Below are 13,744 nucleotides of genomic sequence, written 5' to 3'. Positions count from 1 at the left end.
GTACCGACTCATAGTGACCCTGAACAGGGTTTCCAAGGCTGTAAATCTTTACGGGAGCTGAAAGCCTCATCTTTCTCCCACGGAACAGCTGGTAGCTTGGAACTGCTGACCCTGAGGTTAGCAGCACGATTCATAACCACTACTCTAGCAGAGTTCCTTATCCATTCAACATAGCATTGTCCAAATTGAGATGTATTTCAGAGAATGAGTTTATTTGTATTGTTATTATCCAGATCTAGTAGATATTAATATTTTGACACATTTATCTCAGATCTTTATGTTTCTGAGAACTAGATGATTGCAGATACAGCTGAAGTTCCCTTTATCCTTCCTTTCAATCTCATTTACCTGAATGTATCTCTAGACACAACCACGTCGCACTTTCCCTGTGGTTTACTTTTACTACATGGGAATAGTCATAAAACCAATTACGTTGTCTGCAAGCTTTTCATCAGTATGCATTGCTTCTTCTTCACACAATATGAAGTTGTTTAGGTCCATAGTTAGGCAGACTGCCTAGTCAGTCTGTTCATTGTAATGACTGGATGGTGCATTAGATGCCATAAAACTTTCATTATATAATGTACTTATCCATATTTACATTAATAGACATTTCAATTATTTTCTACCACAATCTACACTGCATCAAAAAGTAACCTGTGGACATCTACTTTGGCACTCAGAGTAAGAGTTTCTCTAGGTAATACACAAAATGGTAGATATTTGAAATAAAATATTAGAATTTTCAACTTCAGTGTACATTGCTAAGCTGCTCTTCAAAATCATTGTTGCCTCTTTTTCCCCTATCAGCCATGTCTAAACATCCTTGTTCCTTCAAATCTTCACCAAGACTTAGAATTATCTAACTTTTTACTTTTTGATAGTCTGATATGTGGGAAAAGAATTTTGCTTTAAAATGTGTATTAATTAATTACCAATGTGTTTGAGCTCCTGTTCATGTGTGTTCAGGATTTCTGAGTTTGTTTTTCTGTGAATAGACTATTCGCTCATTTTCTTTGGTTCATTTCCTTAGCTCAATTTCCAGTTAAATTGCTTAGTTTTCCTTATTGGTTTAAAGCACTCCTTTGTACATTCTGGTTACCATTCTTTTGTTGATTAAAACTATTGCAAACAACGTATTTTATTAAATGAAAGTCATAAAAACATATGCATGATTTACAAATGTTTCTTTTATATGTATTCCAGTACCTGGTTTACCTTTGAGCTTTGTATATGGCATCTGTCAGACAGAAGAAACTTTTAGAGTACATAGCGGGAGAAAGATGAGGCTTTCTACTCACGTAAAGATTTACACCCTCGGAAACCCTGTACAGGGTCGCTATGGGTCAGAACCGACTCAACGGCACTTAACAACAACAACAAATTAGACAAATATAAGATTTTCCTGTATGATTTGTACTTTATGTAGAAATGGTTAAAGGATCTTTCCATACTCCTATTTTATAAATTTATGTTTCTATATTTTCCAATTCAGAGTTGAAGTTCTGCTTTTACATTATCTGTGATCCACATGAATTTTTGTTTCTTTTTAATGTGAAATTCATTTCCATGTAAGAAACCAATTTTTACAGGACAATTTATTGAATAGTTTGTTGCTGTAGATGTTGTTAAGTGTCATCAAATCCGTTCTGAGTCACAGTCACCCTGTATAGAATTTCTGAGGAGCCACTGGTGGGTTTGAACTGCTAATCTTCACACTCTAGTGCTGAATCGTACAGCACCACACCAGGAGTCCAATGGATAGTCTACACTTCCCTGCATATTCTGTAATCTCATATATAGAGTTTCCATATACACTTGGGTCAATTTCATGGATTTTGTTTTTATTTGGTCTATTTTTTTACCCTTATGTCACATTATTTTGATTGCTATAAGTATATACTAATTAGCTTGAATTCATTACCCCTTAAAGTTTTTATCTAATCTTTTGAGTTGCTACTGTCAATTTGATACCCCACTGATAAATTTTAAAAGTACACAATATTCAAGGCAGACATTCTTTACTAGGTAAGCTAAACTATTGTTGATTTTAACAAGATTTCAGGGAATATTTTTGGTTCAAAGATGATCTCAGGGTTCTAGTTTATGGGGTTCATCTAGGTTCCATGGCTCTAAGAATTCTGGATTCCATGGGAATTTGAAATTCTGCTCTACATCTTTTGATCAGGATTTTTCTACATTTTTTGATATATAGTAAGTAGACTCTTTATAGGTTCTACTCTGTAGAAGTGTTGTTAAGTACCATCGAGTTGGTTCTGACTCATAGCTACCCTGCATAGAGTTTCCAAGGAGCATCTGGTGAGCTTGAACCACCAACCTTGCAGGTCAGACTGACCTTGCAGTCCAGTGCATTAACCCACAGTACCACACAAGGACTCTACACTGCAGAAGAAGAATATCATAATGTATTTTTTGATGTTTGGTAATGGTACCTAGGCACCATGTAGTTCTTTTTGTCTCATGTCAAAGGGGACAGTTGTTCATGGAGACATTTAGCCACACTTTCCATTACCTCTTCCTATTTCTGACTCCCTTCCTTCCTTTGTTGCTCTATGTGAATAGAGAAGAATTATTGTCTTAGATGGCTGCTGCAAGCTTTGAGGACCCAGTCACTACGCAATGAAACAGAAAATAAAACACAAGCACTAGACACATTATTAGATCAGTTAACTGTATTCCCATGAAACCATGATGCTACCTCCAAACCAAGGAACAAAATTCCATGAGGTGTTTGCTTATATATAAGCAACCTCAACAGATTAAACAAGAAAGAAAATTAGCAAACTCCTGGCTAGATTGACAAAGGAAAAAGGAAAGAAAAGATGCAATTGTCAAAATAAGAAACTAAAAAGGAGACATTTAATTTGACTTGATAGAAATAAAGATAATTATGATAAAATATTATAAAGAACTATATAGCAAAAACTGGATAAACTATATGAACAAACTCTTACAAACACACAACCTAGCTAAACTGATTCAAGAAAAAATAGAGAAGTTCTCAACAGATCCACAATAAGTGAAGAGACTGAATGGGTGATCAAAAACTGGCCATTTTAATAGAAATTTGCTGACTTCCATGAACAAAATTGTGATTGTGATAGAAATTCATTGAATTTATGGGGTATTGAGGAGAATATTGACACCTTTCTTATGTAGACTCTTCCTTTTTAAGAATAGTGCATATCTCTGCATTTGCTTTCTTTAAATAAAATTTAATAACTGTTTTCATAAGAGTTTAAAATTAGCACTTTCTTAGAATGTTATTTTGTATGGCTTCATTTTTAAATTCTATGTTTTGCTTAAATTTGGGTTATTTAAATGCAAGTATGTCTAGAATGGAGTCTTGGTGTAGCACTATGAATTAATGCGTTGGACTGTAAATTCAGTTTGAAGCCCAAGGTCAGTGGTTCAAGCTCATCAGCTTCTCCTTGGAAACCCTATACAGGGTCTCGATGGCTTGGAACCAACTCAACAGCACTTAACAACAATCTCTAGAATATTATTTCTTTCTATTAAATCTAATTATATTTTACTTTTAATGATTAATAAATAGCTTTACAATTGTAAACTAAACTTTTTCCCTCTAATTTTAACATTTTAATATACTTGTGTTATCATTTACAAAGGAGCTCTGGTAGCATAGTGGTTTTGAATCGGGCTGCTAATTTCATGGTCAGCAGTTCAAAACTACCAGCTGTTCCGCCGGTGAAAGATGACGCTTTCTGCTCCCGTAAAGATTTACAGCCTCGGAAACCCTGTACAGGGTTGCTGTGAGTCAGAATCGACTCCACAGCACATAACCACCACCAACACCATAATTTACAAGAAGACTTCAAAAAGTTCATGAAAAATAAAATTAAAAGATAACGAAATTTTTCTATGAACTTTTTGAAGTCCTCTTGTATTTATCCATCTATCCATTCCTTTATGCAACTATTGATCCATCTTGCTATTTGGGGCATTTCAAAATAAATTAAAGGCATCAACACACTTTCTGTTTGTCTTTATCTTATGAAGGGACTTCAAAAAGTTCATGGAAAATGAAATGAAAAGATAATGGAATTTTTCCATAAACTTTTTGAAGTTTCCTCATGTACAATATAATAATTGATAACTTTGATTTTATTTCTATCATTCTTATTTTTGTCTTCTACATGTAATACTTTTTTTGCTTGTTTGTTGGTTTGATGGGGACTTTTCTTAATTCTATTTTGCTTCTTTCCGCTAAAACTGCTTTATCAACTACGACTTAAAGGATCACATGGCATTTTCTATAGTGTTATTGTTGTTGATTTTTATAGTGTTAAACTAATCTTTCATTTTCTGGAATAAACCATAGGTGATCATAAAGAATTATACTTCGTATATTTTTCTGTGCTCTATTTGTTAATATTTTTGCAATCATTTTCTGTATATGTAAGAAATATTAGTCTGTAATTTATATTTTTCATAATGGATTTTTGTCTTTGCTAACAAAGTTATGCTAACCTCATAAAATGACCTAGGAAGTGTTTCCTCTTCTATTTTTTAAAAAAATTTGTAAAATATCTTCAAAGTATGATATAGTTCACCTATGAAGCAATCTAAATCTGAAATTTGATTAGTGAGAATGTTTTTAATTATAAATACTATATCTTTAATAAAAATAGGTATAAAATTTAGGTTATCTCAATACTGATATAAGTTGTCACATGTTTTGGCATACTACATTTCAAAATACATCTTTGATAACATTTTAATATTTTTAGGTCTTGTAGATGGTTGCCTTTCAGTCTTACTATTAGTAACTTTTTTCCTGAGCAGGTTACTACAGGATTATATATATTTTTTTAATTCTTTTACCAAACAAACTTTTGAATCTGCTAATTTTTATCACTGTGTTTCTTGTCTAATTCAGTGACATTTAATTATTTATTTCATTTCTTCTACTGATTTCAATTATAATGTGGTCTTTTTCCACTTGCTTTTTCTCATTGCTTTTTATATTCTTTCTTGCTTCTAATATAGGCATCTAAAGATCTAATTTCCCCTTAATCTTGTTTTAGTTGTATCTAAACATTTTTCTATATATTGTATTTTTATTAATTTCAAAGCATTAAAATTTTTGAGGTTTATTCTTTGACTCATGAATTAATTAGAAATATGTTATTTAATTTTCAAATATTTTTAAATCTTTAGTTTTATGTTTTTTATTTACAATATAATGTCATGGCACATGGAGTGCAGAGAACATCTTACATGATTTCAATTCTTCAAAATTCATTGAAACTTGCTTTATAATTAACTGTATAGTATATCCTATGTGTGCTTGAGAAAAACATATAACCTTTATGTGGTTTGTTGTTGTTATTAAGTTGTTAAGTGACATGAGTTTGGTGTGATGCATACAGACCCTGTCTAGGGTTTCTTAGGAGACACTGGTGAGTTTGGACCACTGACCTTGCGATTCAAACCATCTTAGTGGTACAGTGCATTATCCATCATCACCACACCAGGACTCTATATGATTTGTTGTTAAGCACCATCGCATCAATTCTGACTTATAGTGACTCTGTATAGTGCTTTCGAGGAGCAGCTGATGGGTTTAAACCACCAATCTTTAGGCTTACAGTCCAGTGCTTATCCTACAGTACCACACCAGGAGTCCTTTATATGGTTTAAGGTCCTATCAAATGTAAAGTAGGTTAAGAGTTTGATCACAGTGATCAAATTATATCTTCGGTGATTTCTTTTTGTCCATATGTATTATCAGTTGCCCCAATTGTAAATTAGTCTGTTTCTCTGCTTTTTTGCTTCATGTGCTGGTAGTTTTGTTGCTAGATGCATGCATATTTAATATAACTGTCTCCTTAATTAGTTGGTCTTTTTATCACTTTGGGATGTTCCTTTTTATTGGGGATTAAATGCTTTTTATCTGGTAGATTACTTGTGGATAAAACCATGATCAGAGTGTGTTTCCAATATGTCTGACACTCAGATGAGTCCTGCTGGTGCTGTAGTATAAACCTTGGACTGCTGACTGTTATGTCAGCGGTTCAAACCCACCAGCTACTTCATGGAAGAAAGATGAGACTGTCTGCTCCTGTAAAGATCTGCAACTTCAGAAACCTTATACAAAGTCACTATGAATCAGAATCAACTCAAAGGCTGTGAGTTTGTTTTTTAGTTTTTAATAATATTAGCTTTCTTTTGCTTAATAGTTTCATAGTGTATCTACTTCCATCCTTTTACTTTCATCGACATGTGACTTGATATTTAAAATATGCTTTTAAACAGCATACAGCTAGGTCTTTTTAATGATTAAGTCTGACAACACCTGTCTTTTATTTAGAGTGAGTAGTCTATTTATGTTGCTGTTGTTAAGTGTCCTGGAGTTGATTCTGACTCATTAGCCACCCTGTAAAGTTTTCCAAGGAGTGGCTGATGGGTTTGAACTGGTGACCTTGAGGCTTTCTGCTCCAGCAAAGACTTCATGTTTTGGAAACCCTATACAAGGTCACTATGAGTTAAAACTGACTCGGAGGCATTTAACAATAATAGCAACATCAACCCAGTACTCCACCCAATGATTTTTTGACTGTTGCTTTCATGATAGCTGATTGTGGATCTAAGCAAAATGAAGTATTTGACAACTTCAGTCTCCTCTCCCCCCTTTTTTTATTATGGTATTATTTGTTCATTCAGACTACTGGTGTAGCACTGTAGTATAAAGCATTGGACTGTAAGGTTGGTTTGAACACCACAAGGTTGGTGGTTCAAACTCACCAGCCGCTCCTTGGAAACCACATACAGGGTCTCTATGAGTCAGCACTGAACAACAACAACAATTTTTTCGTCCATTTGTGAGGGGTTTTGTTTTCTGCACATTGATGTGTAATTCATACTAAAGACTGTAGTATTTGATCTTCACTAGTAAGTATTTTAAGTCTTCTTCACTTCCAGTAGGTAAGGTTGTATCATCTGCATATCTCAGGTTGCTAATGACTTCCTCCAATCCTGATGACATGTTCTTCTTTATAAATTCCAGCTTCCCAGATGATTTTATCAGCATACAGATTGAATGTTGTTGTTGTTGCTATGTGCCGTGGAGTCAGTTCTGATGCATAGCAACTCTGTACAGGGTTTCTGAGGCTGTAAATCTTTACGGGAGCAGAAAGCCTCATCTTTCTCCCGTGGAACAGCTGGTAGTTTCGAACTGCTGACCTTGTGGTTCACAGTCCGATTCGTAACCACTATGCTACCAGAGCTCCCTAAGTATGGTAAAAAGATACAACCCTAACACACACCTTTCCTAATTTAAAGTCATTCAGTGTCCCCTTGTTCTGTTCAATGGACTTACAGCTTCCTTTGGGCACAATGAAGTGTTCTGGAATACCCATTCTTTGCAATGGTGTCCATACTGTGTTATAAATCCACAGAGTTGAATGCCTTTACATAGTCAACAAAGCACAAATACACATTTTCTGATATTCTCTGCTTTCAGGCAAGATCAATCTGACATCAGCCATTATACTTCTACTCCCACATCCTTTTGTGAAGCCAGCTTAAATTTCTGGAAGCTCTCTGTTAATACACTGATTCAATGAAATTTATCAAAGCTTTACTTGAATAAGATATTGTTGGATTATTTCTACATTCTGCTGGATCATCTTTCTTTAGAATGGGCAAAAATATGAATCTCTTCCAATTGCTTGGCCCAGTAGCTATCTTCCATATTTCTTGACATAAATCAGTGAATACCTCCAATGCTACATGAGTTTGTTGAAACATTTTAATTTGTATTAATTCCTGGAGCCTTATATTTCACCAGTGTCTTCAGTGCTGCTTGGACTTCTTTCCTCAATACCATAGGCTCTTGATATGGAACCTCTTGAAATTACTGAATATCAATCAATTTTTTTAGATACAGTAATTGTACTCCTTCCATCTTTTTTTGATACATCCCAGCTCATTCAATATTTTGTCCATAGAATTCTTCAATATTGCATCCCGAGGCTTGAATTTTTTCTTCTATTCTTTCAGCTTAAAAAATGATGAGCATATTCATTCCTGTTGGTTTTCTAACTCTAGGGTTTTGCACACTTCATTGTGATGCTTAATCTTGTCTTCTTAAGCTGCCCTTTGAAATGTTGTATTTAGCTCTTTCACTTTATCATTGCTTCCAGGCACTTTAGATTGCTCAAGAACAAGTTTCAGAGTCTCTTCTGACACTGACTTTGTTCTTTTATTGTTTTCCTTTCTTTTCAGTGGCCTTTTGCTTCTTTCGTGTATGATGTTCTTGATGTCATCCCAGAATTCTTTTGGTCTTCGGTCATTAGTAGCTAATGCATCAAATTTGTTCTTGAAATGGACTCTAAATTAAAGTGGGATATATTCAAAATATATTCATATTTTGATTCTTGTGGACTTGATTTAGTTAATTCAGCTTAATTCTGAACTTGCATTTGAGCAACTGATGGTCTCTTCCACTGTCAGCCAATTAATTGCCTTGTTTTGGCTGATGATATTGTGCTTCTCCATTTGATTTCTGTGTATTTCATCAGGTGAGGTCCACATGTATAGTCATTTACTTTGTTGAAAAAAGGTATTGGCACATTGATTTTGTGCAATTCTATCAGATAATATCCACATCATTTCTATCACCAAAACCATATTTTTCAACTACCTATCTTTCCTCTTTGTTGTCAACTTTTGCATTGTAGTCATGAGTAATTATTAATGCATATTGATCATGTGTTTGATAAATTTTATAATGAAGAAGTTGGTAGAATTCTTCAATTTCATCCTGACTGGCTTTAGTGTTTGATGTGCAGATTTGAATAATAGTGATATTAACTGATCTTCCTTGTACACATATAGATATTATCTTATCACAGACAGCATTGTACTTCAAGATAGAAATGTTCTTTTTGACAGTGAATGCTATGCCCATTCCTCTTCAGTTTGTTGTTCTTGGCATTGTAAGACTTGTGATGGTCTGATTTGAAATAGCAAGACATGTCTGTTTCAGCTCACTAATGTGTAGGATATTGATTTTTGCCCATTCTATTTCATTTTGGGTGATTTCCAATTTTCCTAGATTCATATTTCATACATTCCACATTCTGATTATTCATGGATGCTTTCAACTATTTCTTCTCATTTTGAGTTGTGCAACATCAGCAAATGAAGTTCCTGAAAGCTTAACTCCATCTATATCATTAAGGTCATGTCTACTTTGAGGAGGCCAGCTCTTCTCCATTCATATTTTGACTGCTTTCAACCTGGGGGATTCATCTTCCAGCACTGTATTTGAAAACATTCTTCTACTATTCAAAAAGTTTTCAGTGGCTAACCATTCAGTAGTGGTCCACCTCTCCTTTTTCCTTGTCAGTCCTAGTCTGGAAGAGCCTCTAAAACCTATTTACCAGGGGTGACCCTATTGTTATTTAAAATACTAGTGGCATAGTTTCTAGCATCACAGCAACACACAGTATGACAAACTGACAAACACAAAGATAAAAATAAATTTAAAATTAGTTCAGCTTACAGCATCCAAAAAGAGCAAAAGTAGAAATAATAATTTCTGATAAGATCGACTTCAAATCCAAAACCAACATTAGGGATAAGAAGGGGCATTATATAATGATTAAAGGGTCAATCCAACACAAGGACGTATGTATGATAAATATCTTTGCACCTAATAAAAGAGTTCCAAAATACATAAAGCAAACATTCACAGAATTTAAAAGACAAATAGGCAATGCCACAATAATTGGAGACTTTAACACATCACTTTCGAGAAAGGGCAGAACAACTAGAAAGAAACTCAACAAAGACACAGAAGATCTCAAAAACATAATCAACAAACTTGACTTCATAGACATTACAGAACATTCCATACAACAAAAATATAATACACATTCTATTCTAATGCATGTGGATCATTCTCCAGAAAAGACTATATGCAAGGCCACAAAGCAAGCCTTGGTACATTTTAAACCATCAACATAACACAATGCATAATGTCAAATCGTAGTGCTAACAGATTAGAAATCAATAATAAAGAACCAAGGGAGAGGGAATATGTGGAAACTGAGCAACACCCGGCTTAAAAAAAAACTACTGAATAATAAAAGATATAAAATGTGAAAAACAACTTAAAATTACACGAAGCAACTAAGAATGAAAAGGCAGCATGACAAAACCTTTGGGTCACAGCAAAAAGTGTTCAGAGAGCAATTTATTGTAATAAATGCACTCATCAAAAAAGAAAAAAAGAATCAAAATCAATACTTTAACCCAATAATTCCACCACTAGAAAAAGTGTAAGTCTCAATAATAAATGTTAGAGCAGAAATAAATGAAACAAAAAAATAGAAAGTATAAAGAAGTCATGAAATTGGTTATTTAAAAATATTAACAAAGTTCACAGTCCACTAGCAAATATAGCAAATGAGAGAAAGAGAAGATGCAAATAATATTAACAAGAAATAAGATGGGAGACTTCATGACAGAACTAACCAAAATAAAAAGATGTATTGCGTTAGGCAGTCTTGCTGCACAAGACCTCTTTAAAGAGTTAAAGAGAAAAGATACCTCTTTAAAGACTTAAGGAGAAAAGTTAAAGATCAGTTTGAGGACTAAGATATGCCTGACCCAAGCATGGTATTTTCAATACCCTCATATGCATGTCAAAATTGGACAGTAAGGAAGGAAGACCATAGAAGAATTGATGTATTTGAGTTATTATGTTGTGGGAAAATATTTAAAGTACCATAGACTGCCAAAAGAACAAACAGATATGTGTTAGAAGAAGTGCAGCCAGAATGCTCCTAGTAAGTCAGGATGGCCAGATTTCATCTTTCTACTTCAGAAATATTACTAGGAAGGACAGTCCCTGGAGAAGGATGTCCTGTTTGCTAAAGTGGAGGGTTGGAGAAAATAAAGAAGACCCCCAATGAGATGGCTATAGCAATTGGCTCAGGTGTAGCAACCATTGTGAGGTTGGTATAGTGTTTTATTCTGTTGTACACAGGGTCACTGTGAGTAGGTACCAACTCAATGGCACTAACACACCAATCAGGAAAAGTATGCCAACAAATTTTGAGCGGGGAAAAACACCCAACAAAAAACGTTCTGGGCCAGACAGCTTCACTACAGAATTCTACAAAGCATTCAGAGAAGAACTATGACCCATTCCACTCAAACAATTCCAGAACATAGAAAAAGACAGAATAGCCCCAAATTCATTCTATGAAGCAAGCATATTCCTGATACCAAAGTCAGGCAAAGACAACTCTAAAAATTAAAATTGGAAACCAATTTCCATCATGAATATCCTGAACACAAATATCCTGAACAAAATTCTAGTCAACTGAAACCAACAACATATCAAAAAGATAATAATACATCACAAGCAAGTGGAATGCATGTAGGTATCCAAGGATGATTCAATACTTTTTAAAAATACAATCAACGTAATTCACATAAATAAAAAGAAGGAAAAGAAACATGATTATATCAGCCAATGCAGAAAAGCATTTAATAAAATCCAACACCCATTTCTGATAACAACTCTCAGCAAGACAGAAATAGAAGGGAAATTCCTCAACATAATTGTAGGCATATATGCAAAACCAACAATCAACATTATAATCAATGGAGAGAGATTGAAAACACTACCCTTTTGAAGAGGAACCAGACCAGGATGTCCTCTTCAACGTTGTATTGGATGTACTAGCCAAGTCATAAACGTAAGAACAAATAAAAGCCATGCAAGTTAGTAAGGAAGAAGGAAAACTACCCCTATTTGCAGATGATCTGATACTATATATAGAAAATCCCAGGTCCAGTAAGGAAAACATTGGATTCATTTACATCAGAGAACTCTGAAAAGGCGCTAAGTAGAGCAATACCATTTACAGTAGCTACCGAAAAGAAAAAATATTTAGGAATAAATCTAACCAGGGATACAAAATAATTATCCAGACAAAACTGCAAAACATTACTTTGTTGTTAAGTGCCATCGAGTCAGTTCTGACCCATAGCAACCCTGTAGAGGGTTTCCGAGGAGCAGCTGGGTGAGCTTGAACTGGCAACCCTGCAGTTCAAATGGATTTGCAGTCTGGCGCATTAACCCACAGCACCATACCAAGAAGCTAAAAAAAAAACTAATCTAAATAAAATATATTATGCTCATCGATAGGAGGCTTAACATTGTGAAAACGTCAATATTACCTAAAATGATCTATAGACATTATGCAATCCCTATCCAGATTACACCACCATACTTTAAAGAGAAGGAAAACCCAGACACAACTTTATTTGAAAAGGAAAGAGATACCAGATAAACAAAGCACCACTGAAGAAGAACAACAAAGTAGGAGATCTCAAACTGCTGACTTCAAAATCTGCTATACAGCTATGGTAGTCAATACAGTCTGATAACTGGTTCAGTGACAAATAGATCAACTGAACAGAATTTGAGAATGCAGAAAGAAACTCATCCACTTATGGACAGTTGATCTTTGACAAAAGGCTGAAAACCCTTAAGTGGGAAAAAGACAGCCCCTTTGACAAATGGTGACAGGAAAACGGAATATTCATTTGTAGAAAAATGAAACATGATCCATACCTCACAACATACACAAAAATTAACTCAAAATGGATCAAAGACCTAAATGTAAGACCATATATAGACTATAATAATTATCAAAGAAAAAACAGCACTGAATTTAGCGAGCATATTAAATAGCACCATGATAAATGAAGAAAAGATTGCAGTGTCAAAGACTTCGTTTTGCTTCAATACACTATCAAAACTCATGAAAACATAAGTTAAGAAACCAAAGATGTACTGCATTAGACATAGATCATAATCATGAGTAATTTTCAATCTATTGCCATGGAATCAATTCTGACTCAGCAACACTGCAAAGTTCTGAGACTGCAAATCTTTATGGTAGCAAAAGCTTTATCTTTCTTCTGTGGAGTGGCTGGTGGGTTTGAACTACCAACATTGCAATTAGGAGTCAAGTACTTATTCACTAAGTAGAGAAATACCATTTGCAGTAGCTACCAAAAAGAAAAAAATATTGTTGTTTTTGTTATGTGCAACCTTATGCACAACAGAACAAAACTGGCAGGTCCCGCAGCATTCTCACAATTGTTGTTATGTTTGAGCCCATTATTGTTGCCAGTGAGTGTGTCAATCCATTTTCTTGAGGGTCTTTCTCTTTTCAGCTGACTCTCCATTTTTCCAAGCATGATGTCCTTCTCCAGGGATGAGACCCTCTGAAAAACTTATACAAAGTACAAGAGACAAGCCTCACCATTCTGATTGTACTTCTTCAAGACAGATTTGTTTTTTCTCTGGCAATCCAAGATACTTTAAAAATTTTATGTCAAAACCATAATCCAAATGCATCTATTTATGTTGTTGTTGTTCTCAGGTGCCATCGAGTCGGAACCGACTCATAGCGACCCTATGCACAGCAGAACGAAACAATGTCCGATCCTGGGCCAACCTTACTACCGCTGCCACACTTGAGTCCATCAATGATGCCACCTGACCAATCCATCTTATTAGGGGTCTTCCTCTTTTTCTCTGACCCTCCACCTTACCCAGCATGACATCCTTCTCCAGAGACTGTTTCCTCCGGACAATATGTCCAAAGTATGAGAGACGAAGCTTAGCCATCCTGGCCTCCAAGGAGCACTCTGGCTGCACTTCTTCCAA

This window comes from Chrysochloris asiatica, unplaced genomic scaffold (genome assembly GCF_000296735.1).
Source record: "Chrysochloris asiatica unplaced genomic scaffold, ChrAsi1.0 scaffold00015, whole genome shotgun sequence".
Lineage (NCBI taxonomy): Eukaryota > Metazoa > Chordata > Mammalia > Afrosoricida > Chrysochloridae > Chrysochloris > Chrysochloris asiatica.
This window is presented reverse-complemented; position numbering follows the sequence as displayed.